The 26,008-nt window shown below is 43.4% G+C and overlaps 1 protein-coding gene across 4 annotated transcripts in view; it reads left to right on the forward strand.

The window, feature by feature from the left end:
- ankrd6b (ankyrin repeat domain 6b) overlaps positions 1 to 26,008 on the forward strand; it is a 231,035-nt gene that overhangs the window by 103,532 nt on the left and 101,495 nt on the right. For 3 of the 4 annotated variants that reach the window (XM_041188597.1, XM_041188596.1, XM_041188600.1), the window contains exon 2: positions 15,252 to 15,395. The gene's annotated coding sequence lies outside the window, so the exon portion shown is untranslated. Of the gene's footprint in view, positions 1 to 14,167; positions 14,292 to 15,251; positions 15,396 to 26,008 lie in introns of those variants that run through there. The other variant, XM_041188598.1, reaches the window with a different exon arrangement.

A 26,008-nucleotide genomic window follows, 5' to 3' on the forward strand; every position in this document is an offset into this window, starting at 1 on the left:
AGTCTCCCCTTCGTGTTCAGATCCCTTCATAGCCTCACCCCCTTCCCTGTTTCTGTAATCTCCTCCAAATCTACAACCCTCCAAGAACTCTGCAATTCTCGAACTCTGGCATCTAGTGCATCTCCAACTCCCTTCATCACACCAGTGGCAGTTGTATACATCTAAGCACTGGAGTTCCTTTTGAAAACCTCTAAGGCTTTCACCTCTCTCTCCTTTTAGACCTTGCTCAAACCTAGTTCTTTAACCACCACCTTCTCTAGGGCAATAAGTGCTGGTCTAACTAACAATGCCCATATCTCATGAAAGAATAAATAATTTAAAAATCGCCTTTTTTGGCTACATGTCTGATACCACTCCTGTGAAGTGCCTTGGGATAGTTTCCTGCATTGAAGGTGTAGTATGAAGGCAAGTTGTTGTTGCTGTGAAGATATTCTCAGTATTCTTATGTACAAATATCTAAAATGAACTACAATAATACATTAACATTTATTTATTTAACAGACACACAATTTTGCCCACTGTTACAGCAAGCGGCATTCAGGGATCTTGCTTACTTATCAGGGTCCTGAAGTATAGTTGTGGGAGATGAGGGAGCACACATCTAATTGACAGTCTTTGTAAGAACCAGAATGTGTCAGGGCAGGAATACACAGGAACTGAATTGTTCTATTGTTCAAACATGTGTAACCAATCTATCAGTGCAGTCAGTATTTTGGACAGCTGTCAGTTTTTGCTGATTCCTAGACATGCCTGTTATATTTGCAAACAATTTTAGAAATGGAAAAATTTACCTTTTATTAATCACCTTCCATTTGAAAATATATTTGTACTTTTATTCTTTGACTCTGCTCCAAATGCCTCAACACCTTTCCTTGGTTGGCAGGGGCTTGCTGTTAAACCTGCACCAATGCCTGATCAGTAGAAGCTGGCAGGCAGTATATTAGCTGGTGTCAGTAGTGGCTGGTGTCAGTATATTAAAGCTCAGGTGCTGCCTTTCCTACTTCTCTCTAATTTGTATTTTTTGAAAATATTATACATATATAGACACAGATATGTATGAACTCGACACTATGGTCATGAGAATTATCTGCTCACCTTGAGCTGTATTTTTGATCATTTCAATTGATTTCATTCACCATCTTCCCTATTTTAATACACAAGAACACAGTTGTAATGAAATTTCAGTAAACAAATTGTATTTCCAAATTTAATGGGCTTCAAAAAAAACTTTAATCAATAATTTTTGCGCATATTAAGGACAGAAAATAAAATTTAATGTGTACCTTGATCGCTGGATTTTTCCTTTTGGAAAAGTTGTATTGTGTTTTTCTGTCTCATGCTCTTTCTTGGAGTGAAATCTCAGATTTTCATGTTTCTAATGCCAGTTGATCTTTTGTCTGTTGCTGTTTTCTTTTTCTGTTACTTTTGGAGTGTACTAATGACTTTAGAATTGAGAGAATAGCCACAACTCAGTTAGTAGCAGTCTTGCCTCTGAATCAAAAAGACTCAAGTCCTACACCAGAGACTGATACTCCAGTGCAGTATTGATGAAATGCTGAACTGTTGGAGGTGCTGTCTTTCAGATGAGATGTTAAATTGAGGTCTCATCTGCCCTCTTGGGTGGATATAAAAGATTCCGTTGCACTATGTGCAGAAGATTTCTCCCTGGTTTCCTGGCCAATGTTATTACTTAACTAAAATTAGAGACAGATGATCTGATAATTAGCACATTGATTTTTATAGGACCTTGTGTAAATTGCTGCATTTCCTATATTTCAGTAGTAGCTACATTTCCACAAGGACTGCATTGGCTTTAATGGGTTTGGAATGTCTTGAGTATGAAAACATGTTCTATAATTCCAAGTTCTTTCTTTAATCTTTCTAAGTGTCCAGTTTCAATATACAGCTTCCTTTCCCACCACCTTTGTATTATTTACAGCCACATTCTCAGAGCTTGCTAATTTCATAGCATTTTGCTGTAGAGAAATCCAATGTTTGCTGTTCTGTTCTCACATGGAAACAGAACTAAGCCCCTTGAACTTGCTCCCCTGTTCAGTGAGATCACACTGATATGTAGCTTACCTCCATCCACCTGCCTTGGCATCAAAACCTTGTTCATCCTTGTGCAGCAAAAATCTATCTATCTCAGATTTATAGTCATTAAGTGAGCTACAAAAAGTCAAGGCTAACACTTCAAAGAAGAGCAGGGGAGTTATCCTTGGTGTGCTGGCCAATATTTATCCCTCGATCAACATCACAAAAAGGACCAGATTATTTGGTCTTTATCACATTTGTTATTTGTGGGAGCTTGATGTGTGCAATTTGGCTGCCTGGTTTCTTGCATTACAACAGTGACTAACTTCAGAATTGGCTTTTAAGTGCTTTGAGATGTCTGGTGTTTGTGAAAAGCATTACATTAATGCAAATCTTTTTCTTTTTAGCATCTACTGCTTTTTGTAGGAGAGAGTTCTACACTTGCAACACCCTTTACGTAAAAAAGAACTTCCTAATTTCGCTTCTAAATACACTGGCTCTGATTTTAAGGCTATGACCCCTGTCCCTAACCAGGGCTTTGCGTAGTGTTGGCAAAATTTCCACCCCTTTATATTCTAGCCCTCTAGTTATAAAGGCCAACATTCCATTTGCCTTTTGATTATTTGATTATTCTCAGCCTAGCTTATATGTTAACACACACTTTCCATCTTCACAAAGCTGAGAAGCAACTGGCAGACTGCTCCTAGATCTCTGCTGCTGCCATCCGTGATGTGGACAATAGGAACTGGCCCCATACCAGAGCTCTTGTGCCAACAAGAATGTTACAAGAAGTGTCCTTCACTGGATTTCATACACTATCCTACATCCACATTCTGATCGAAGGAAAATCATCTGTCTTTTTTGTATGTGATGCTGAGGGTTTGATTAATTTCTCTGGGACATCTCTGTATCTTCTGCTGAGAATTGGGAGATTGGACAATAGGGGAGCTCCCTGTGGGGATTTAACACCTTAGTTTTCATTAAACCAGCTAAACCCAACCTGGGCTACTCGGCTCCATTGGAATTGACCCCTGATCACTGTCAGTGTTCCCAGCTGAAGAAGAGTATATGTGGATGTCCTGTGAGTACAAGATTGGGTTTATCTTTGATACCCTGCACAATTCAATAGCTTACTGAGTGGCAGGTTCACACAAAATGTATGGCCACTTGGGTGGAAGAATACCAAATCACGAGTAACAGCTTTTTGGAGAGGAGCAAAGAAAGAAATCGGGAATTTAGAGGGAAACACAAGAGGAGTCAAAATATGTCCGAATATTATCTCTATTAGGAGTCTGTACCACTGCATCAATTTGCCATGTCAGTATTTTAGTTCTATTATTTTTTCCAGCAGATCTTACCATTGTGCTCCTTTCCAGACTTTTGGCCAGTTTGTCCTCCCACTTTTCAGTTTATATTTTAATTTCCCTCTCATTTTTTTCAGAGGAGGAATTGTCCAGAATATTTACTCAGCTAAAATGTCAGGAAAGGAGGTGTTAATCATCCGTATTTTGCTGCAAATCCCTGCTGTTTCTAGTCCCCCCCGCCGTTCCCCCAGAGTGTAAATTCTTGTTGTCGTTCTTTTTAACTGACTTTAATTGCAGTCAGTGTTCCTCTCGCCGACTGACTGCTCTGTGATCTCAAATTTCGGAGAGATTGTGGGGCCTGAGGCAAAGGCAAGGTGTTTTTTTTTTAAATAGAGATACTTGCTTATTTTGACATAAACACATAATACAGCTGTTGGCTGAAGATTGCAAAGAAAGAAAACGAAGCAGCTTGCATTTATAGAGCATCTTCCAAATCCTCACCAGGTCCCAAAGAGCTTCAAGGCCAATGAAATACGAAGTTACTGTATAGAGTGCTAGAATTTGCCGGCTCCCATTTTAAATCTTTTCATGGAAATATTTGACTCTTAATTCCTGCCCAAACATTAATTTTGCAGTTTCACCAACCATAAATAGGCCAGTCAAGGGGCTAGTGGCCTGGCATTGTTAACCCTCCCAGGCAGAAAAATCCTCCCCCCACTTCATAAGCAGTGGAACAGGCCAGTGCCTCTATGGGATTCCCCCTTTTTTAATGATTTCATTCCATGTGTCTTGTTGATGAGATTGTTGAATGAAGCACCTTTGTGATGCTCAAGGCTGTGGCTGCAAGCATCCACTTCATTTGTGACCCAGGAGAGCTGGTCACTGGAACTACTGTAAGAAGTGAGAGGGTCTCTGCTGTACATGAACTTTGATCTCTGATCAAATCACTCTCACTGGGTACTACATAATTGCAAAATAGCCCTTCAGATGAATCAGGTAATTATTCGAATGCTTACTCAAAATGCAGTCTGTCCTGCTTGTCATTCTGCATAAAATAATTCTTAAAATTTGAGACTGGTCACAAAAGCACATTCTTTAAGAAGATATTGCTGAGACCTTTGCCTGTAACTGATTGTAGAATTGGAAACTGGGGAAATTTATTTACTTGATGCTCCTATGTGCAAAGAAAATCAAAATACTTGCATTAAAGGTGATTTCTCTCAAGAGCATAGAAGACATGTCTTTGGGTGAATTGAATCGCCCATAGTAATTTATATAAAATATATTATTAGTGCCAATCTATAAGTCTAGGCTGGTAAGTTCAATGAAGTTTGTTACATTTGTATAACTGCCATGCCAACTTTTTACGCCTCTGGATTTTACTTCACAATTTGAAATTATGTCGAGCTTTTAACACAGAAAAAAAAATTATGTACTGCACAAATGTGGGGAAAGCCAGTGTTGAGTATTAAAGTAGTTAAATCTGTACTTTATGTCTAACTACAATACATAATTTGGTATTAAAGAAGGACTTTCTAACAAACTTCCTCTTGTTTTGGGAGGTAGATGAAGCTAAAGGGTTGTGTGCCATTTCCATCATGGTTTCACACAAATATCGCAAAGAGTTCTGATGCGAATTGTGTTGTAATGCCAACCATTTGTAAATCATTCGGTAAAGAGCTATGCTTAGAGACGATGGCCCTTTAGTTCTCCTGATTTCACTCTATCTCCTTTATCTTCTCACTCTTGCATTCTGCTGTTTTGTTAAAGATGAGAATGAGCTCTGGTCTGACCCCACCCCTGGTCTGACCCTTGACCTTTACGAATGTTACTCCTGGATTAGCTGAAGGGAAGAGTGCTTCTGTAGGCAAGGATTATTCATTCCAATTATTCTTCACCCTGAGTTGATCCCTGTTGCTAGAGTTGGCATAAAAGTTGGTGATATTCAATCAACAGGAGCAAGGACATTTAAATATTTGTCCAGTCTGAGGGTCTGACAGCTCTGTTACTATTTGAACTTCACTGTTTATTACACAGAGGCTAGCAAATAGATGAAATCATTATGAAGGATACTTTTGAGTGAGAAAGATGAAGTTTGATGTTTTTAGCTTTGAACCCTTTACATTTCCAACAATTATTGCTTAGTTCACGTTTGTGCAGACATATCATTGATTCGATCATTCAAAATTTTGTGGCGATTTTTTAATCACCTGATCATTTTTAAAGGTGAAACCATCCAGTTACAAGGGGTGGAATTGTCCATGCCCTCTGGCATTGGGCGTGCTTGGCAGAGTGACTAGACAGTATGGCAAGAAGGCCAAAACTCGGTTTCACAACGTTGTGAAGCCAGTTTGCGATCGTCCGCCCAGCCCGTCTGTGGTGGGCCACGTTCCTCACCATTGGACATTGGGAACCTCACTGTAATACATCAGCATATCATTATACAGCTAACCCGCCAAATTCCTTCCCCCCCCCACCCTTCCGCTGGATCATCTGTCCGCGTTGGTGTGATTGCACGCAGGTGCAGAACACACCTTGACAAGTGTGACTTGCAGAAGTCGGGACTTACCTCCGGGGCCTTGCTCACATTGCAGACATCCGAGAAGCAGAAGATGCTGGAACCCGACAGCAACGGCACATTGGAGGAACGTCCATGGCATGCTGGGTGGATTTTCATGGACATGGCTCTGCTGCGAAGCAATGCACGGAAGTTGGGAAGTCACCACTGAGGGGCTGCTCACAACAGATGATGGTCAAGGGGATGGAGAGGAAGGTCCAGCTGCGTTTGGGAGAGGAAGATGTACTGTGGGGGGAGTGGCGGGGGGGCTGCTGTGGTGGTTGTGGAAGAGGAAGAGGTGTCAGGATGGGGTGAGGTTGGGAGGGGAGGAATGAAGGTGTCGGGGTGGGGAGAGGTTGGGAGGTGGGAGGGAGTATGGAGGTAGGAGGGGGTAATGGGAAAAGATGGCAACTGGGGAGGTAGGTGTAAGAGGGGTAGAAGGTGTAAGGGGAAGTGTCCAGGTGGTGGGGGGGTGGGATTGGGGGGATGATGGGGGGTGGATGGATGGGGGATGGGGGGATAGTGGTGAGACAGGAGGGAGGTAGGGCTGGAGGAAGGAGTCAGGAGGGAGTAAGGACTAAAGGTCATGGAAGAAGTAAGGGTGTCATGGCATGGATAGAAGATTGGCTGGCAAACAGGAAGCAGAGAGTAGGCATAAATGGTCTTTTTCAGGTTGGCAAGATGTAATGAGTGGCATGCCGCAGGGATCTGTGCTGGAACCGCAACTGTTTACAATTTATATGAATGATTTGGATGAAGGGATTGAAAGGATGGTTGCCAAATTTGTTGATGACACAGAGGTAGGAAAGTAAGTTGTGAAAAGGACATAAGGAGGTTGCAAACAGATATAGATAGTTTAAGTGAGTGGGCAAAGATCTGGCAGATGGAATTTAATGTGGGAAAATGTGAAATTGCCTATTTTGACAGGAAGAATGAAAGAGAAGCATATTTAAATGGTGATAGATTGCAGAGCTCTGAGGTGTAGAGCGATCTGGGTGTCCTCGTCCATGAATCACAAGAGGCTAGTATGCAGGTACAGCAAGTAATTAGGAAAGCTAATAGGATGTTATCATTTATTGAGGGGAATTGAATACGTAAGTAAGGAGGTTATGCTCCAATTGTACAGGGCACTAGTGAGACCATATTTCAAGTATACTATTGGTCACCTTATTTAAGGAAGGATGTAAATGTGTTAGAAGCAGTTCAGAGAAGGTTTACCAGACTAATACCTGGAATGGGTGGGTTGTCTTATGAGGTAAGGTTGGACAGACTATTCTGGAGTTTAGGAGAGTAAGAGGAGGCTTGATTGAAACATATAAGATCCTGAGGGGTCTTGACAGGGTGGATGTGGAGAGGATGTGGAAGAATCTAGAACTAGAGGTCAATGTTTAAAAATAAGGTGTTGTCCATTTAAAACAGAGATGAGGCAAATTTCTTTCATTCAGGGGGTCATTAGTCTTTGGAAATCTCTTCTTGAAAAGGTGGTGGAAGCAGAGCCTTTGAATACTTTTAAGGCAAAGGTGGATAGATTCTTGGCAAGCAAGGGGTGATAGGTTATCATGGATAAGCGTGATGCAGATTTCAGGTTAGTATCAGATCAGGCATGATCTTATTAAATAGCAAAGCAGGCTGCATGACCTACTCGTGCACCTTGTTTGTATGTGTCTGATGGTGTCAGGAAGGGGGAAGGACTAAGCGGAGGGGGAGTATGGGGGTGGGGAAAGAGGTTCCGAGGGGGAAAGGGCCTGGTGTGGGAGGGTGGTGGGGATGCCCAGATGAATGTGCAGGGGAGTGCTCTGATGAGTCCTCTTGGGGAGCAAATTGAGGGTGGGTGTGGAATGAGGGAATGGTGAGAATGACCAAGGGAAGAGTGAGGTGGTAGGGTGAGAGGGTGAGGGTTCAACAATAGCTGTAAAACGGAGGGTGAGGGTGGCAATTGGGGACTCGGAGGCAGACACGGACCCCGGGGGTGGGGAGGAGGAGGTCGGGGATGGGGATGTGAATGGGGATGGGGGTGGGATTTTCAGGACGGAAGGGGACGTGCACATTCACTTCGACATCCTTGAAGTAAAAGGGTTGTGGCTGGTAGGTCACGAAGAGGAGGTGGAAGGTGATGCCAGGGCAGTCAACTGTGATCGGGGTAAAGAAATGGGGTGACTGGGGGAGGGGAAAAGATGGGGGAGTTCATGAGAAACTGAATCAAGACCATGCTGCCCAAATCAAAAGGAAAACAACACTTGTGGTGGGCGAGACCAGGAGCTGCATGAGAGTGTGATCTTTGGGTGGGTGGAGATGTAGGTCAGCTCAGATGGGCAACTGAAAGCAAACCCTGGCAGACAACATTGAAAATGCTGAGGACATTGAGGTGAGTGAAGGATCCGCATGCGTGGGAGAGTGCTTGTATGAGGCTCTGAAAGGCCCTTCCCCACACTCGCTACTCCCTCCGGAATCACTCGTTGGCCAGCTGTTCCTCTGCGGGGCTGAGGGGCTCACGGGCAAAGGGGACTTGGAGGGAGAGGACAGACTCTGATTCCTGAGTGGATGATCCAGGGGTGCCCAGCTGCTGCTCCTTCCTTCGGGTGCCCGGGGGCTCTGACCTGACTCCTTGATGGGAAGAAGCACCTGGAGGGATGTCAAGGTGCCCTGTGTTTCTCCTCGCATTGCCACTGCAGGAACTCACCCATGGCTCCCACGATGGAATGCAGGTTTGCACACATCTCTGCGTTCTGCTGGACCGGGGTCTCCCTGGCGTCCGCCAGCCTCTCCATGGAGACCTCTATACGTGCACATGTAGGCATCACTTCATCAGAGAGCAGGCAGATGCACTCCTCCAGTTCATGTGCCACTCTTGAGGGCTCCCAACAGCTCTGCATGATGTTCCCCCACCTTATGCTCTTCTCCGTGATGAGTTGGAAGGCCAAATCCAGAGGCTTGTCATCTGACTCGGACTTCACAGATGCCTCTTCCCCAGCAGTTCCCCGAGTGCTGGGGAGCTTGGCTGAATCTGCCTCCTCCCGTTGGGGGCACGTGTCCATGTGGTGACCACCAGATTGTGAACCCGAACCTGCTCTAGATCTAGATCCCACTGAGGTGTGTGTCTGCGCTGGCGGAGGATATGGGTAAGTGCTGTGACGGGTCTTCCAGGCTGCTTATTTCCAGCTCTTCAATGGAGGAGCTGTCATCTTGACTGGAGGTGAGGACGTGGATGGAGCTGAGGGACTGGCTGGCTGAGGGTGTCGGCTACTTGGCAGAGCTCCCTGTGAACCAAAGTAGAGGTAAGTAGTGCATCGCAGCAGAGTCAAAAGCAGGAGAGAGAGCACTCACATTTGCATTGAGAGAGGGATGATGTGGTGCAGGATCCTCACGTGGATGTTCACCACTGACCTCACCATCGCTGCAGGCAAGGCCCATGTCCTCCTCAGTCAGTGCGATGGCACACTCCCCAAAGTGAGGGAGGGGCCTAATGTGGGCCACTCCACTACCCGGTCTGGGACCTCTTCCTGCTGATGTAAACCAGCTTCTCCTGCATGAAAATGGGTGGAGAGATTGTGAGCAAGACACATGACACTGCGTGGAATGTTTGTGCAGTGAGTGGAGCCATGGACAGGATGAGGATATGAGCCTGATGGAGATGTGAGGAAGTGTGTGAGAGTTAGTGATGTTGTCCCTTGAGGTGTGAGACCCTTGTGGATGTGTGATGGGTTTGAGTGTATAAGTTCCCTGGCAGAACGGATGAGACCATTCATCCTCTTATGGCGCTAGGTGGCTGTCCTCTTTTGAAGAGTGTTGGTGCTGATCACTACTGCCACTGCCTCCCATGCTGGATTGGTGACCTTGCTTTTTTTTAATACTTATTTGTCCTTGGGATGTGGGTGTTGCTGGCTAGGCCAGTGTTTTTTGCCCATCCCATTGCCCTTGAGGGCATTTAAGAGTCAACCACATGGCTCTGGGTTTGGAATCATATGTAGGCCAAATCAGGTAAAGACAGCAGATTTCCTTCCCTAACGGGCATAAGTGAACCAGATGGGTTTTTACAACAATCGACAATGATTTCATGGTCACTGCTAGACTTTTAATTCCAGGTTTTTATTGAAATCAAATTCTACCATCTGCAAGAGCATTGATTACCAATCTAGTGATAATACCACTACACCGCCACCTCCCGCTTGCTGGCCTTTGCCCAGAGCAGAGTTAGAGGATTTCTTGGTGGGCTTCCACTATGTCCAGTAGGTGCTCAGTGGGTGGGGGAGGGGGGGCATTGCTAAATCTGGGGGCAGCATGTCTCCTCACTTTGGCAGCCATGACTTTGCACTAGCTTCCGATCCCTTGAAGAGTGGTAGCTCTTTGCAAGGACAGTCTTTAAATATGGCGCCCGGTTTATCGAAAGCCTGATGTGATGGTGGGGTGGGTGAATGACAGGACACCCCACTGACAACCCAGCGTGTTACCAGGGAATGCATGATTAATGTGGCTGGATTGGGATGACATGGTGTGAAAAGATGCCATTGTGGCCGGTAGGTAAAATGTTCTTTTTCCCCGCACACTACCACACTAGTTAGTATAATTGCAACAAAAGGTGTTTCACAGATCTTGAGGAAAGGCAGATTTAGCTGGGACCTCTGCAAGTTCTCATAGAAACATTTCTTAGCTGGAGGAAGTAGAAATTAGGAGTAGAAAAGCTGAGCATCGTTGTTGAGTTTGGAATTTGATGAGATGGTGCATAAAGGTTTTTGATTAAGTGACAGATCAGACAAAAAAAAATAATACGCAAGTAGCAACCAATGTGGCTGAGGAGAGTGTTCAGTATCCAAGGTATCAGTGATCATGAGTAGATCTGAAAGAAGAGTTTGAGTCTGGAATCCACATGGACTGAGTTGGAACTTTGAGCAGCAGCTGAAAAATGGAGATTTTTTTTTTAATCAATTTGTGGAATGGCCTATGAGAAGATTTCAGAGGGCATTTAAGAGTCAACCACATTGTGGTGAGCTTGGAGCCACTTATAGGCCAGACCAGGTAAGGACAGCAGAAGAAAGAAATCCACCTGGTTTCTACAATAGGTTTTTACAACAATCATTTCATGGTCATCATTTTTAAGTCGAGATTTTTATTGACTTCAGATTCCACCATCTGCCCTGGTGGATTTGAATCCAGGTCCCCAGAGTATTATCCTGGGTTCCTGGATTACAAGTCCAGTGACAATATCACTACTCCACCACCTCCTTCACCACTGTAATGATGAGAGTCACTGACTCCATCTCTCTGCCTGCTGTCTGAACCTGCAACAGACCATTTGCAGCCTTGGTATCTTGTTTGACCCTAGGGTGAGCTTCCAACCCTATATAATCTCCATCTCCAAGATCGCCTACTTCCAACTCCATAACATCATCTGTCTTTTCCCCTGCCCAGTTCATCTGCTGTTCAAACCCTCACCAAACCATATCACTATTACCTCTAGACCCAACTATTCCAATTCTCTCTTGGCCAGCATTCTACCTTACACCTCTTGCAAAGTAGAGTTCATTCAAAACTCTGCTGACCTTATACTAACTCACACCGAGTCATATTTATCCATCATTCCTTGTTCGCTGACCTACATTGGCCCCTAGTCCATCAATGCCTTGATGTAAAAAATTTTCATTTTTGCTTCAAATCTCCCAAGGCCTCAACCCTGTCCTATCTCTGTGTCCTCCTACAGCCTGTACCCTCCAACTTTTATTGCTCTCATTGATGGCTGTGCCTTTGGCAGACCCTCCCTCCCTAAACCTCTTTGCCCCTCTCTCCTCCTTTAGGGCACTTCTTAAAATCTACCTCTCAGCATGTTTTTGGTTACCTGATATAATATTGCCTGAGGTGGCCCCGTGTCAAATTCAGTTTAATAACACTTCTGTGAAGGGCCTTGCAATGTTTTACTATATTAAAGGCGCTATATGAATATAAGAGATATGGAGAGGTTTAGGGAGGGAATTTCGGAGCTTAGAAACAGGGCAGCTGAAGGCATGGCTGCCAATAATGGAATGACGAAAATCGGGGATCCCGAGGCCTGTACTAATGCTCCGGAGATGTGGGGTGGAATCTTCTGGTCTTGCCAGCAGCAGGAAGCTTGGTGGGCGGGGAAACTTAGTTTGGCTGGAGGCCAAAAATCAGTTTCCCGACGGTGGGATGAACTTTAGCAATTATGTTCTTGGGGGATTAAAGGCAGGCCGAGCTTCCCAACAAACAATATTGGGAAGCCCTTTTGCATGCATTAGCAAGTCATGCATGCTCATTAAAAGCCACCCTGTCAAAGTAAGTTCCCCACCAGTGAGAAATTGGAACCTGTTCTTTTACAACTGCACATAGGTGGCCTGCACCTGGCAAGCTAGACTTCTTCCATACTTAATGGTGAGTTGCCGCTGCATTGTCCTCCTTGGGGAGCGTCTGTAAATGCCAGCCTATGCTTGAGGTAGTGCAAGTTGTGTGGAGGATGACTGAGGAAGGGGTAAGTGGGGAAGGGTGGATCAGTGGTGGGAAAATGTAGAAGGGATAGTGCAGGCTGTCCAGATGCCCTTTAAGTATGGTGCCCGGACCTTCAACCCCATGAGGTAATGGTGGGGGCATCGACTTCCTGCCCACCCCTGCCACGAGATTCACCATGCTCCACACGGTTTTATAGATAATGAGCTGACCAGCGCAAGGCTGTGCATGGTCAGCCATCCCACCCGCCAAGTGGAAATCACTCCAATTTCCACTCCCGACACCAAACATAGACTCCAGAATGGAAGATTCCGGCCATAAGTTCAAATCCTGCCATGGCAACTGGAGAAATTTTAATTTAATTAATAAAGCTAATGTAGTTTCATAAATAATGAGCATGAAACTACTGCATTATTGTAAAAATCCATCTGGTCCACTAATGTCCTTTAGCGGGTGAAATCTGCCATCCTTACCTAGTATAGCTTACAAGTGACTTTAGATCCACAGCTTTATGGTTAACTTTCAACTGCCCTCTGAAATGGCCTAGCAAGCCACTTAGTTGTATCAAACAGCGACAGAAAAAAGCACTGTGAATGTACCTCCACATAGACTGCAGTCGTCCAAGAAGATGGCTCACCACAACTTTCTCAAGGGCAATTATGGATGTGCAATAAATGCTGGCCTTGCTTATGGTGCTCACAATCCAAGAATGAGGAAAATAGAAAGGATGTTGTGTAAGTGCAAGACCGCCGAGGAATTGGAAAATAACAAAGAGAATTTTAAATCAAGGCATTGCCGGGAACCAATATAGGTCAAGTGCACACTGGGGCGATGGGTGAATGGGACTGGGATGGAATTACGGAGTGAGCAGCAGAGGTTTGGGTGAGCTCAAGATTTTGTAGGGTGGAAGAAGTTGCGAGGTCAGTCAGGAGAGTCAAATCTAGAGGTAACCAAGGCATGTATAACCTGCAGTGCTTTGTAACTGTGTCTTTAATCCTGATTACAGATGAGAGTTTCTAGCGAAATACAAAAGGAGGGCGGCAGAATTAAGTGCTGTTTGGAAAAATTAATTCTCCATTAATATTGTATTTCAGAAAGTTTGGTGCTCATTGAGCTTCAAACAGAAATAACAAAGAGGAAACTGCTTGGTTTATAGTTCAAATAAAATTATCCTTCATCTGATAATTACATCAATTATTGAAATTGTTATTTTAATTTTTTACCTTTCCTCCGTTACCAGCTGGGGTGAAAGCAGTGGCTGGAGTGTATTTACTGATGAATACATTAAAACTCTCAAAGTGCCTTTGCTATTTCTTCGCTTCATAAGATTTTACATGTATTACTGATGGAACCAGCAACAAGAAAAACCTAAACAACACATTCGTCAGAAGTTTAGTTAATATTTGTTAAAGTTCCAAGGGACTTCATAGGAGCATAATCAGATGAAAATTGACACTGATCCAAAGGAGGAGTGGCTAAAAGCTTGATTAGTGGCTTCATCCAAAAAATGCACCCTTGGCCGGCCTCCCCCGTTCTACCCTTTGTAAACTTAATCAGCCAGAACTCTCTTGCCCGTGCCTTAATGCGCAGCAAGTCCAGTCCCCCCCCATCACCACTGTGTTTGCTGACCTAGGTGGCTCCTGGCTAAGCTACGTCTTGATTTTAAAATTATCATCCTTGTTTTCAAATTTCTCTTGCCCCCGTCTATCTCTTTAAACTCCTCCGCTCTGAGGTATCTGCATGCCTTTCATTCTGGCCTCTTGCACATTCCCAATTTTAATTGCTCTACCATTGGTGGCTGTGCCTTCAGTTGCCTAAGCTCCAAACTCTGGATACCATCCTTACACCTCTCCACCTCTCTACCTCACTTGAGACAATACGGACTCGAAACATCAACTGTATCCCTCTCCACAGATGCTGTCAGACCTGCTGAGTTTTTCCAGGTATTTTTGCTTTTGTTCTTCAAATATACTTCTTTGGCTAAGCTTTTGGTCACCTGACTTGATATCTCCCTATGTGATGTGGTGTCATACTGGTTTCACAGTACTCCTGAGAATGTGCCTGTTTCATTACATTAAAGGCGCTTTATCAACATAAATCATTGTTATTATAAAATACTTATGTATATGTAATGATAGCAGCCCCTTACATGAATATGGGGAAGGGGAGCATTACTATAAGCAGTGCGCTGTAAATTAAAATACTGTCTTTAGTTAAACATGTAATTAACAATCCGACTGACATATTTGGAGGAACTTTAAAGTTTGTGAGAGAGATTTTAAATATTGGACCTACCCTTCCCTCCACCCCTCCCCCATCCTCCCAAGCAAAGACACATGGTTGGTTCTACTTTCAGGAAACAGCGTTCAGCAGTGACTCTTTGCAATGAATTCTGAAGCATTAATGTAGATTGGTGACTTTTTAAATCTTGGGTGCCTGCCTGGAGAGATCAACGACTTTGTGAAAAGATCCAGAAAATGAAAAATTACATTAAATTTCACCTTTCCCTTATAAGGTGGTTGCAATGTTTTTCTTTTCCCTTCTGAGGAATCAGAACTTGGCATAATTTTTATCAAAATGTCAGATATATAAATTCAGTTTAAAACACCGTTTGTGTTTGTAAATTACAAGCAGAAAGAAAGTTTTGGGAGCATATATTCATGAAGGGAATGCTCGTTCGAACCAACATGCATTTTGTAACTACTGCAGATTTTTGGAGGATGACAAATTTTTGAGGAGGTACTTGTTACCAAAGCAAGCACAGCTGAAAGCCAAAATAATCCCCTGTGTGAATAATGATTTGTCAGGCTGTGGTAACCTGGTTTATGTGATTGTGCTGATAAGTGTCTTGATGAGGTGATTCAGTCAAATAATATGAGCATTTGCATTTCTTCTTGCTTCAGGGAATTTTCTGAATGGAAGTGTGCTAGGCTGACACGAGGAATAAACATAAGTGGCATTATCAATCATCTAGAGAGAGGCATTTTATAAATCGAGGGACTTCTTGATTCCCGTTGTGGTGAAGATTATGGGAATATGGTTCCAAGGTAAGCAGTGTGAACAGTTATGAATTCACTAATGTTGATTGACCAGGACAGTTGAGATCTCACCCGCTGTCTTTGAACAGTGCCGTGGAGTCATTTATGTCCATTGGAGAGGTCAGAGAGGGCCTCAGTTTAACATTGCATCTGACAGTGCAGCACTTCCTTGGTGTAGTCTGGATTATACACAGAAATTTCTGAAGTGACTCTGTGGTCTCTTGCCTAAGAGGTAGACTACTAACGCTGAATCAAGGCCTACGCCTAAAAGATAATAGATACCTAAAAATATAAGTGCAATGTTGTGATATTAAGTGATGACACCCCCAAGAAGTCAGCTTGTGGCATTGCTTTTTTAATTCTTTAGGTATATGCCTATGCTTCAGACTAACTTCAATTACATTTAAAGAAAAAGTGCTGGTGTGGGGATTTCAAGTGGAGGAGAGTTTCTTGCCTCATTAATATTGAGTTCCATACCTTGCATCATTGTGCTGGTGCATTAGCCTTGTTTGTGCCAATAGGATTTTATTGACTTGCAGCCACAGGAGCACTGATTTCCTCTGAAATCCAGAGTGCCACTGCAAACTCACAGGTATGTTTGTGCAACACATCATATTAGGCACATCTACAAGTACACTTTAAGGCCACTGCCAATTTTAGAAGGTATCAGAAGACCCCTATAACCTAGCTTGAACCAAGAAACCAACTAAAAATTTCTGGACACTGGCATTGTAGGACGCTAATGTATTTCATAATAGCACTGATTTTTGCATGTGTTTTAATTAAGTCTTTTCATAGTCCTCTTTCTCCCACCTAAGTTCGGCCACAGGCAGAGTCACACTTAACCCCAGTTACTAAGTTTGCTAAATATCCATGGCTGACGGTGAAATTTGAATTCAGTAAAAAAAAAATCTGGAATTAAAAGTCTGATGATGACTACGAAACCATAGCTGATTGTTGTAAAAATCTGCCTGGTTCACTAATGTCCTTTAGGGAAGGAAATCTGCCATTCTTACCTGGTCTGGCCCACATGTGACTCCAGACCCACAGCAATGTGGTTGACTCATAAATGCCATCTGAACAATGGATGGGCAATAAATGCTGGCCTAAGCAGCGATGCCCAAATCCCATGAACAAATAAGAAAAATCAGCAATCTAACCCATAATTATGAAAGAAGCAAAACACAGGGTAATTCCAATTAAAAGCGAATCTGCATTTTTCAAATGGAAGCCTATTTGTTTTATTTCTCTATCTGTGAAAAATAGACTCCTCCCTGTCAGCATCAGTATTAAATTTGCCTTTTTAGTAAAATCCATGCAATGTTTTGTCAGTTCTAATTGAGAAGAAAACTCAAGTGATCCATTCAGTTTTGGGCTGATGATCCTAAATGCTACTCACTTTCAGGCATTTGTTGGTCTTTGACATTTCACTTGTAGCACAATAGCTGATAACATATTGTGTAGAAGTCAATGTAAACTATGAAGTATGCAATAAAGCAGAAAAGCTGTATAACCACACCTGGGCTGTTTGCAGAGTGAAGATGTGGCACTTGACATCTCATTCAAAGAATGGCATCTCTGACAGTGCATTGCAGTACTTCACTGGAGTGTCAGACTGGCTTATGTACCCAAGTCATATTTAGGGTGGAAGTCATGAATGTACCAAGCTAACTCATACTTACCTGACTGATCTTTCTCAGTTATCTGCATGCAAATCCGATGTGACTTTTACCCTTACCAGCACCCCCTACATCCCGTAGAACCTCAACACCACCTTTATCTAACGTAGGGACAACTATACCACTGGTATGTTCCACCATTGACCTTTCTGAGATCCAATACCTCTGCGCAGACCAAGAATTAAATGTGGGATCTGGATGGTTCCGTTCCTTGGTGCAGTAGATAAATGTACTATCATGCCAGCATTTTACGGTATTATATACTATCTAGAATTCTCATTTGCTGAAAAAATGGTTTCCCTAGTTAAATGGTGAGTGGACACATAAAGAAAAACAAAGTGCCCTGTCACATATATCTTAAATAACTCCCCAGTAAACCATTTCCCAGCACACACAGTTTGTCTACATGTTGTCTTTTAGATGCCTTAGTAACAGCTTTTGTCAGGCTGTCTTTTCAGGAGCTGGGAGGAGACCAATTATGTATGCAATGACAGATTTCAGCATGCCCCGCAGCACACACTACTTTTGAGAGGTGTTCTGGTTAGAATAGGTCTTGCATAAAGTGTGTAAACAATAAGGAGGCTGAAGAAGGCTCTGCTGTACAAGTTGCTTCTTCACATCTGTGAGTGCTTACATGGTCTTGAATACCACTCTATAAAATGTGAAATTTTTAACAAAGCTGTAGGTGGCATTCGAAGTTGAAATTTCCTAAGCCTAATGCTATTTTATTCTTCCTTTTTTCTTAAATAATTACTAAAAAGGAGAATGACTTACTATGTGTGTAACTAAGATCTAATAAAGATCGCTCTAGGTAAAGATTTGTTTCAATCCACCCGTTTAGTACTTTGTTGTTTAGTGGCCCCTGTGAAGCAAATCACGGTTCTAATAGCGAGGTCTCTTTTTTATTCTTGCATAGGATGTGGGAATCGCTGGCTAGGCCAGCATTTATTACCCATCCCTAATTGCCCTTGAGAAGGTGGTGGTGAAGCGCTGCAGTCCATGTGGTGTAGCTACACCTGTGGTGCTGTTAGGGAGAGAAAAGTTGTGTTGAAAACTGTCAGCTCTTAGTTTCTTCAGTATCCCAAACTAGCTTGGACCAATGTTGAAAGTGAGAAACCACAGAATATTTAATTGAATCCATGTGGAGAGAAAGTCCAACTTCTAAATATTGATCCATTACACAAACTGATCATTTCACTGATTATATGGAGATCATTAATGCTGTGGGTAAATAATTAGCAAGTGATATAACCAATCATGCTGTGGGTAAATAATTAGCAAGTGATATAACCAATCAAACAAGGTAATGGAGGCGAAACATTGGAATTCTTCAAAACACAATGATATGCTTGATTGGGGAGTTAATGTGTTAGAATGATGAGTTTCTGTGAGTCAAGTGATTTTTTTCTCACTTTTGCCTAGAATGTTCAATATCTAATTTATAGACTCTGTGCTTAAAAACCAGCTAGAATGCTCCATCCGTGAATGCAAAAAGATTGAACCTTGAGACAATCAATTTGACAAATTTCTATTACCACACACTCACAAGTATAATTAGTCTTACTAGAGTAGTTTCCATCTTCACATTACCTACCTCAATAATTTCGGCAGTGAAATTTAAAGTAATAATATAGATCAGGTGGCCTTTGTCCAAGAGCAGGGATTCTGATATTTTAAACTCCATCCACACCTTGCACTGCTCTTGTCCTGTGTTTCCCATCTTATTTGAGCAGATGTAATTGTAAAGATAGCCTAAGAGAATTATTTTACAGTTTTTAAAGTTGGCATCCAAATCTCATTTTGAATATTTTGACTTATTAACATGATAAGTAATGTATATGTGACCTGCAGCAACAATTCATTGGATTTCTTCATTAGTGTGAAAATTCTTGTTGAATATTGTACTTGTTCAAAAATTATGAATTAGAACCTCATTACTAGGAATGTGTTAGTTCAATACAGTGAATTGCAGATTGTTATTTAACAGTCCTGATCTAAAAATGTTGGAAATAAATCACTACCAAATACTCAGAATGCACAAGGCATTACAGTTCAATTTTCACTTCTGCATATGATTATGTTTTGTAACCCAGCATAATGTTTTAAAATTGGCTGTCAATGTTTCCTCCATTACAACAAGTACTTCAAAAGTACTTAGTTGGTTATAAAAGGAATAGGGACATCCTGGCCTAGGTTTTCGCTGCTGGGTCGAGTGCGGAGAGACCAGAGAATTCCAAGCTCTCTGAACCTGACCTTGAAAAATGGCCATCTGCAGTTGGGATTTTCATTCCAGGGGTGTAGGTTGGATTGGAAGATGGGCCTGCCACCCCCAGAATGAGTGTGGAGGCTGCCGGGTGTGGAAGTGGGCTGGGTGGAGGGCCTCTGTGCTCTGGCACTTTTTGTTTAAGTTAATTGAAAATGATTAAAACAAAAACAGCCTTCCAGCCTCCACCCTCATCTCTCCACACACTCCCCATTCCCCCTCCATGCCAGTGTACGCCACTTCATACTGCCAACCACACCGCATGGCCCCTCATAGTTCCTGTACCAACCCATGCCCCTCTACCCACTTCCCATGGCACTTTATAACCCCTTTGCAAACCCATGCCCCCCCACCAATAACCTTTTGCTATCTGTCCCTCCATGCCAGCTCTCTTAGTATCCTTATACAGGTCTTTGACAGCTTTGACAGTTCCTTGATAACTTTGACAGTCCCTTGACAGCGACAATACTTTGACAGCTCCAGTGAGTCTATGTACTTTTTATACGTAATCATTTTTACTTTTAACAATCCCAAAGGGTGCTGTGCCTCTCCCAAAGGTGACCAAGTACCATATCCAGAGGGGTACCTTAGCTTTCCAAAGGGCTACCCCTTGCTATCCAAATGAATCCACCAAATTCAGATGTCCTCTTACTTGGTATAATCTGCACACTCTGGGTTTCACACCCCTGGCCTACCAAAGTCCTACTTCAGTGGAGGCAGTTTGTGACATAAATGGCCAGCTGTCTCCGTAAACTGCACATATACGAACCCCAGCCTGATCCCGTCCTGCCCCCGCGAAAATAGGAAATGATGTGTTCGGGGATGAGACTTAGAACTGGGATTTTCACCGTGACGGAGAGCCACTTCATCGTGGTGAAAATCTGGGCCCTTGAGTTCATGAAAGATGCTATAGAAATACAAGTCTGGCTGTCTTCCTAATTCAACAAAACATGATTTTCCTTTTCAAAGAACTATCATAACTTATCAATTTATGGTTTTCTTAAACTTGCAAAGGTACATCGAGAATCTACTGTCCCTGTATGTAACTTGCTTATAACTATATAGTTAAGTAGCCAGGTTATTGTCACTTTTGAAAAGAATATTCATGTGCAGAATTTCAGGCTTGTGAAGCATAGCTTATTAACAAATTCTCTCTTAAAATTGCTATATCTTTTGAACTTCAAATAAGCTAGTTTGTCTAGCTTGGGCTGCTTTGTAAGAGATTTTCCTACAAATTGATTTATTTTAGAAGGAGAAATGATAATGAAGCAGATGATTGGGGCTGTACAGCAAACATATTTGCAGTTGCACATTGGTTTTCAGCCACACAGTCAAGTACATACAAGCCTGTATTCAATGTCAGGCCCCAAACATACCTGTCATTCTTTATTTTCCTTCGTTTTTCATATGATTGCTTTTTTTCCATTTATTGACTAATGTCGCGCAGTTAATGGCACCCACATTCATGTTTAACATCGGGAGTTTCATTTTAACATTGTTTCATGCTGCATTTGATGTAAGGCTGCGTGCCCCTATTGGCATCCATTTTGGAGTGGCCTCTCCCACTCCTGACACACCCAGTCATTGCCGACCCTCTCACTCACTGCCTCTCCAGCTTGGGGCTTGCCTCTGCAAAGCTGCAACCCGAAGCTGCTCTTGTTGAGAAGTAGCTCTTCCTGCCTCCTGCTGCTCATCACCTGAGCCCTCACACAACAAGGGTTCGGGAGAGGAGGGGAGCGGGAGGGTCAGCAGTAACCAGGAGGGTTGGCGGAGAGAGGGGGGGGTCGGGGATCAGGATGTCTGGCAAGCGGGAGGTTGGGCGAGCTAGATCAGCTGCGAACATGAGCGTCGAGGAGAGGGAGAGGTGGCCAGCCGGAGGGGCGTTGGGAAGCGGAAGATGCAGTGAGCAGAAGGGTTGGGAAACAGGAGAGGCAGAGAGCAGATGGGTTGGGAAGTGGGAGATGCAATGAGCAGAAGGATTGGGAAGTGGGCGAGGCAGTGAGCAGGAGGGTTGGAGAGTGGAAGAGGCAGTGAGCAGGAGGGTTGGAGAGTGGAAGAGGCAGTGAGCAGGAGGGTTGGAGAGTGGAAGAGGCAGTGAGCAGGAGGGTTGGAGAGTGGAAGAAGCAGTGAGCAGGAGGGTTGGAGAGTGGAAGAAGCAGTGAGCAGGAGGGTTGGAGAGTGGAAGAGGCAATGAGTAGGAGGGTTGGGAAGTGGGAGAGGCAGTGAGTAGGAGGGTTGGAGAATGGGAGAGACCGTGGGCAGGAGGGCGGGAAGCAGGAGAGACAGTGGGCAGGAGGGCTGGGAAGCGGGAGAGGCAGTGAGCAGGAGGGTTGGGAAGTGGGAGAGGCAGTGAGCAGGATCGAAGTAGAAAGAATCAGCATTTATTTAAAATTCATTTTATTTTAAAAGTTACTTCATTCAGGAATTTAGGAATTTAGCAATGTGAACTATTCCAACTTTTTTTTAATTCATTCAAGGGATCTGGGCTTTGCTGGCTGGGCCAGCATTTATTACCCACCCCTAGTTGCCCTTGAGAAGGTGGTGGTGAGCTGCCTTCTTGAACAGCTGCAGTCTGTGTGGTGTAGGTACACCCACAGTGTTGTTCGGGAGGGAGCTCCAGGATTTTGACCCAGTGACAGTGAAGGAACGGCGATATATTTCCAAGTCAAGATGGTGAGTGACTTGGAGGGGAACTTCCAGGTGGTAATGTTCCCATCTATCTGCTGCCCTTGTCCTTCTAGGTGGTAGTGGTTGTGGGTTTGGAAGGTGCTGTCTAAGGAGCCTTGGCGAATTCCTGCAGTGCATCTTGTAAATGGTACACACTGCTGCTACTGTGTGTCGGTGGTGAAGGGAATGAATGTTTGTGGATGTGGTGCCAATCAGGTGGGCTGCTTTGTCCTGGACCATGTCCAGCTTCCTCAGTGTTGTGGGAGCTGCACTCATCCAGCCAAGTGTGGAGTATTCCATCACACTCCTAATGTGCCTTGTAGATGGTGAACAGGCTTTGGGGAGTCAGGAAGTGAATTACTCGTCGCATGATTCCTAGCCTCTGATCTGCTCTTATAGCCACAGTATTTATATGGCTAGTCCAGTTCAGTTTCTGGTCAACGGTAACCCCCAGGATGTTTATAATGGGGAATTCAGTGATGGTAACACCAAGGGGCAATGGTTGGATTCTCTCTTGTTGGAGATGGTCATTGCCTGGCACTTGTGTGGTGTGAATGTTACTTGCCACTTGTCAACCCAGATATTGTCCAAGTCTTGCTGCATTTTGACATGGACTGCTTCGGTATCTGAGGGGTCGCGAATGATGCTGAACATTGTGCAATCATCAGCGAACCTCCCCACTTCTGACCTTATGATGGGAGAAAGGTCATTGATGAAGCAGCTGAAGATAGTTGGGCCTCAGACACTACCCTGAGGAACTCCTGCGGTGATGTCCTGGAGCTAAGGTGACTGATCTCCAACAACCACAACCATCTTCCTTTGTGCTAGGTATGACTCCAACCCCTGATTTCTGTTGACTCCAGTTTTGCTAGGGCTCCTTGATGCCATACTCTGGCAAATGTTGCCTTGATGTCAAGGGCAGTCACTCTCACCTCACCTTGGGATTTCAGCTCTTTTGTCCATGTTTGAACCAAGGCTGTAATGAGTTCAGGAGCTGAGTGGCCCTGGCGGAACCCAAACTGGGCATCATTGAGCAGGTTATTGCTAAGCAAGTGCCACTTGATAGCACTGTTGATGACCCTTTCCATTACTTTACCGAGAGTAGACTGGTGGGGCGGTAATTAACCGGGTTGGATTTGTCTGCTTTTTGTGTACAGGACATACCTGGACAATTTTCCACACAGCCGAGTAGATGCCAGTGTTGTAGCTGTACTGGAACAGCTTGGCTAGGGGTGCGGCAAGTTCTGGAGCTCAAATCTTCAGTACTATTGCCCAAGTATTGTCAGGGCCCATAGCCTTTGCAGTATCCAGTCTCTTCAGCCATTTCTTAGTATCACGTGGAGTGAATCAAATTCGCTGAAGACTGGCATCTGTGATGCTGGGGACCTCCAGAGGAGGCCGAAATGGATCATCCACTCGGCACTTTTGGCTGAAGATTGTAGCAAATACTTCAGCCTTGTCTTTGTTTGTGGGATCAGATCTAAGCTCTGCAGTCCTGCTACATCCAGTCGTGAATGGTGGTGGACAATTAAACAGCTCATTGGAGGAGGAGACTCCACAAATATCCCCACCTCAATGATGGAGGAGCCCAGCACATCAGTGCAAAAGACAAGGCTGAAACTTACAGGGTGTAATGTTTTAATTGTTTTCTGAAAAGAAAGGGCCTGCAGAACCTAACCACAGTTTTTACATTGGTTGTAATGGGAATATTTGATTCTCTTAATGTCGTTTCACTTAAAGTTGCACTTTTCAGGAAAGCAACTACAACGTTAATCAAGGACTTGCTGTAGATGTGTTATTATAATAACATACGTGTGTGTATGTGTGTGTGTGTGTGTGTATTTAAATTTATTCACCGGTAATCTCAATGAATGGTTCTCAACCAAAGCATTAAAGTCTGCTATTGCCACAGAAAGTGAGTGTTTCCAGCAGCTTTTGTTTTGTTTCAGATTTCCAACACCTGCAATATTGCGTTAGTTCTTCATTTTATTATTACCTTTGAACATATCAGGAACCTATGGTTCACTCATTTTATCTAAGATGGATTCTAGCATTTGATTTTGAGTTTGTCCAGGTAAATGTTCATAGCAATGAATGGAAGAAGTGACTCAGCATATTCTTTTAGTGTTGTAGCATTTAGTTATAAAAAAAATGCAATTTTCTGTGATTACGATCTGGAATAATCTCAAATGTTTTCAGAGAGTATTTATTCAATCCATCATCTTCCTCTATTGTTTGGAAGCTTGTCTTTTGATTTACTTCTAGCTTTTGAGATGAAGTAAATGTGTTGTGTTGCGGCTGAAGATCAGCTGCCTCTGCTGTGAAGACTGGCTTTGCAGAATGTGCCCAAGAAATGGCCGACTGGGAGACATGCAACCTCAATAGTTAAAATAAATCTAGGAAGCTGGCAGAGGCACTGACTACATTCATGCAAACATCCCCAGATATGGGGATTGTGCTCCAGGACTGGAGAGCTACCAATGCAGCACGTCTGTTCAAAATTGGAGAAAGGGAAATGCCAGTTATCAGTAAATCAATCGATTTAACATTGCAGTGAGTAAGCTTCTGGAGAAATAAGATTTGCATTTGTATACAGGTACAGTACCTCCAATCCGACCTTCTGAAAACCGGAGGTGTCCAAAAACTGGACATTTTTAAAGCAAACCGTGCAAGAATTTTAAGTCCTATTAAATGACTGAAAAAACTTACTAGCCATTTTAGGTTTTGCTGCATCAGCATGGTGGCATGCCAGGCAGCTTTGTGTGCCTGACGTTTCCGCGACCCTTGACCCCGCCCGACCCAGCTTGAAAAAACTTAGTGGTTTGTTTTGGGATGTTGCTTCATTGACACGGTGGCATGCTGAGTAGTTACCTGCTTCTCACACCTGGCATTTCCCACGCTCTGAGTGGCTCAGCTTAGCTTAGTTCCCTGGCAGCTTCACTAACACACTCATACTTTAAATCCAGCACAGCTTGCAAGTAACTTCATCTGAAACAGATGGAAATGTGTTTGTACTCGAAAGAGTTACAGAGTATAATTTTTGCTTGGCCTAAATAGCCAAGTGGTTATGGTACTGGGTTTGTAACCCCAAGATCAAGAGTTCAAATCTCACAATGGCAAACTATGAAACAATGTAACTTCATCTGAATAGGAACAGATGGAAACATGTTTGTACTCAAAAGAGTTACTTTAGGGCTTGGCCTAAATGGCCAAGTGGTTATGGTACTGGGTTTGTAACCCCAAGATCAAGAGTTCAAATCTCACAATGGCAAACTATGAAAACAACGTAACTTCATCTGAAACGGATGGAAACCTGTTTAGGCTTGGCCTAAATAGCCAAGTGGTTATGGTACTGGGTTTATAACCCTAAGATCAAGAGTTCAAATCTCTCAATGGCAAACTATGAAACAATGTAACTTCATCTGAAACAGATGGAAACGGGTTTGTACTCGAAAGAGTTACCGGTAAAGATAGCCGAACGTTTCCTACAGACCTGAGACAGTTGATGAAAATGATTTGGATTTGAATGAAGCCAGTGCAGATGTGGCAGAGATGGCCGAACTCGCCCAGGAAGAACAAAAGGCTCTTACCGAATTCAATGAGTTAGAATATTTAGCTATGTACTCAATTTGGGAGCATGTTTTCAGTAAGGATAAAGACAACATTAAAGAGAAAACTACATAAGAGTGACAATTCATCAGCCTGCACTAAAAGTAAGAGCAGTTTACCTGAAAATAAAACCAACATGTCGGATCCGGCTTTATTAACATCAACAGAAAAGACAGGTGAAGCTCCTTGGCAGGAAGTTGTTCTAGAAAGGTTAGAAACTCGGATGGATCGAAAGCACTTCAATATGTATGCAAAAGGAACATGTTTTCTTGATTTTGCCTGTCCCCTATATTGAATTAAGGTTCCAATCTTTTTTCTGAAAACTGGCAAGATCTGAAATCCAGCACAGAATCAGTCCCAAGGTTGCCAGTTTTGAGACACCCTACCTGTAGCACATTTCATAA

Source organism: Carcharodon carcharias, chromosome 5 (genome assembly GCF_017639515.1).
Source record: "Carcharodon carcharias isolate sCarCar2 chromosome 5, sCarCar2.pri, whole genome shotgun sequence".
Taxonomy (NCBI): Eukaryota; Metazoa; Chordata; class Chondrichthyes; order Lamniformes; family Lamnidae; genus Carcharodon; species Carcharodon carcharias.